The sequence below is a fragment of the Leptodactylus fuscus genome, unplaced genomic scaffold (assembly GCF_031893055.1).
Source record: "Leptodactylus fuscus isolate aLepFus1 unplaced genomic scaffold, aLepFus1.hap2 HAP2_SCAFFOLD_375, whole genome shotgun sequence".
Lineage (NCBI taxonomy): Eukaryota > Metazoa > Chordata > Amphibia > Anura > Leptodactylidae > Leptodactylus > Leptodactylus fuscus.
The window spans coordinates 29,161-32,805 of NW_027440398.1; positions in this window are offsets into that span (position 1 = coordinate 29,161).

The window sequence follows — 3,645 nt, forward strand, 5'->3', positions numbered from 1 at the left end:
CTCATGCTCACTACTCTGCCACTGACCTCTAGGACTTTCTTCATGATGAAATGATGAGATGTTTGTCCTCTAGGGATAAGTATATACACTATAGAGGGGCAGCAGCTGGCGGGATTGTCTTACAGTATACCATGTGTCAGTAAGAGTCATACAAGGAGGTTTTATGATAAAGCACATCTGGGATCGCACTGCCATTACTTCTGCTTCCTGGATTTGTCTGTGACAGATGTATATGAAGAGTTTACATAGAATATTCCCCGAGGAATAAGATCATCATTGTAAATAACCACAGAACGCTCTGTTACTTCTATCTTCTATCTATTACATTCTAACATAGACATGTAATGGGGAAAGAGGAAGGAGGTTTTTGTACGGCTCTGTATCACTGTGTGTAAGGTGTGCTATAACCCTGCATACAGTAATAATCTGCTGCATCTTCTTCTGTCACTGGTGAGATTGTAAGAGTGAAATGTTTTCCTCTCCCAGATCCAGTGAACCTCTCTGGGACTCCTGTCCATCTCTCATCTGCTAACTTGATAAGAAGTTTTGGAGATTTTCCTGGTTTCTGTTGGTACCAGTGTAAGTAGTAGCCAATATCTTCACTGACTGTAACTGAGATGGTGACTGAATCTCCGGGGGACACAGACATATAATCTGTAGTTGGAGTCAGCACAATCTCTCCACAGGATCCTGAGGATTAGAAGAGACATATTCATTATTGATACATGTCGGGATCTATTCCTAGAAATCCTGATCTAATGATGGATCCCACTGTATAGATTTCTCTACACACAATCCTGATCCAAATCTCTCACCCTGAATAGAAATGAAGATCACAGCCAGCAGATAACTGCCAGAAACCATCTTGATGTTTGTGGAGTGTCAGATACAAAGTATAAGATGAGACAATGTGTAGAATGAGATGTATATAGAGAGTGACAGGGGGAGGTTACAGGAGACCCCCAGAGACTGGCTATGGAAATCCTGGGGACATGGAAATTCTGTGGTTACAATGTGACGGCCTCTAAACAAATATAAAACAGGAACTTTGGGTTGTTCTTGGTCTTAGGTTTTACTACTGACACTCAATAACAAACTTCCTGATATCAGAGCATCTTACTGTCCATGTTACTGCAGCGCTGAGCGACTCCCCTGTATATACTGTATAGATCAGGTATTGGAGGCACCGGCAGTATATACCTATATACCCTCCTAACACCGGGGGTACAGCCGGGGAGCACTTCTTCCATCATGCCCTTAGGTAATGTGGTTACTACAGTTTATTACTTATCATCTGGATTGATATCATAGAATATGTTGTGATGTCGCTGCGTTAGATAAAAGGCTTCTATCACCACACAACCTATTTTTCGGAAAATCGATCTTGAAGTTTTGAAAGTTATAATTTTTAAATAAATAAGTGAATCGGCTGTTTTTTTTGTTTTTTTTTTACTGTACATAAGTAATGAAAGTAATTGTAAGAAGAGATTTTTTTTATCTAAATTGTTTATACTTGACTTAATATAAGCAATGACTTTGGAGATAGAACCTTATTGTTATGTAATAACGTAATGAATGGGAAGACTCGGCTCAGATAACCTTTATACAAAAAAATGTGAGCGGTAAAAGTGATTAAAAATTTTATTCTAATTCTATTTATTTGTTTTCCCAAACAACAATGATAATTGGAGTGAAATAGATGAGTATTAGCAGGCGAGGCGAGAACGTGTGAGTGTTACTATGAATAATAGAAGCTTTGTATGTGAATAACATTGTTATTAGTATTCCATGTTTCTGCACAGTTACTATTGCACAAGAAACTGGAAATCATATAACAAATTATTTTATCTTCAATACAGTTTTGTAATAAACCACATCACCTGCGGCTGCGACATCCACCTGAACATCGATTTCATCTCATTCTTTTTTGTATCTGGAACCAAATTGCTTTTAGCTGCTGCTTTTCGCACAGAAGGAAAACTTTTAGCTGCGGGATCACATTCTTTTGTGCTCCTTTTTGCCGATCGAAAACACACGGACCCCATTATAGTCTATGGAGTCCATGTGCTGTCCTAAGCTCACCACTTGTCAATGTGTTCGGTATTCCTCATTCAGACTCCCCGAATGGAATACGGAACGGAGATGTGAACCAGGCCTAACATTGCAGCACTTACAGTCTCTTACGAGAGTTGGCACCCGGTGGTTGGATCAGAACTGTAACATTGGAGGTAAATTCCTGTGATGAAGAAAAGCTCTCAGTGTCTTAATCTATTGATGGGTAATATTCAGATCCAGATGCGCCACTAAGATCAGAGAATTCTTCCAAATACTCAATTATTTCAGCAGCATCACATGTACACCTGCCAAATGTCATGTTGGCCTCTTCAATAGAATCTCTCCGCCAAAATGGATGTCTGTGCCCTCGCCGATTCAGATAGCCTCTTTATTGGCGGAAGGAGATAGAACATGAGAAACAGCATGTAGATTGATGTACAAAGAACCTCGTGCCACTATTAACTCATTCTTGATAAAAAGTGGAGATAGAACCTTCTTGATCTAATGCCACGATATGTTGGCCATGATCTTACGTCCCACCTTTGGCACATGTTGTCAGTAGGGTGCGGTGCTTGGCACAGGCTTTGATCCATGATTATACATATATCATTGATGTTCATCTCTCTATCCTTTACCAATCATTGCTGGCTCCTATTGGTACACGTATGTACACTATTTACACATATGGCTATTTTGGATGTGTGTTCTTGTGCTATACCTTTTCATGTTTTCTCTCGGTGATGTGATTCCATCTAGTCACTTGTCTTTTTTTACCTGTTATATGTCTGTCTATTTTTGTCTAAGAGATTATATATTTTTATATAAAAACAATTAATTATTATGACTTTGTTATTCTTTTTGGGTTATTAGTTGTTTGGAAGTCATTTATTACTGAGGGTTGTTGGAGGTTCGTAGCCAGTGATAGTCTGGAGCCGACTCATTGAGGTCTATGCTCTCCACCCATCAGACCAATCATGGAGACTGCCTAACACAACCCACTCCTCAATACAAAGTACATGACAGTCACCGCCATCACTGAAATGACTTCTCAGAGTAAGAGCCACAACATTCTCTGACCTGATAAAGCCGAGATTAACCCCTTCCCGACATGCGCCGTAATAGTACGGCGCTGCCGGGAAGGGCTTCCCGCAAACCGCCGTACTATTACTGCGGATGCATGGTGCGCACACAGAAACTGTGTGCGCACCATGCGCTGCGGGTGACAGCCGTATGTTACGGCTGACAGTGCCCCGTAACACCCGCGGTCGGAACCGGGTCCGATCGCGGGGGTTAACCCCTGATATGCCGGCGGTCAACATGACATTCTTGAAAATTTTGAATTTTGTTGTTTCACTGGTAAACCTTATAATGTCCATAAAAATTAAAAGGGCGCCTAAAGTTTGATGCCGACATAAAGCAGAGATCTGGGACATGAGATTTATGATATAATTTTGGCGGTCTGACTATCTGTGTACAATGCACATCATTTCAAACTTTATAAAATGCATATTTTTCAAAATTTCCACCAAATTTCCTATTTTTTCATAATTAAACACAAAACATATTAACCAAAATTTACTAGTAACATGA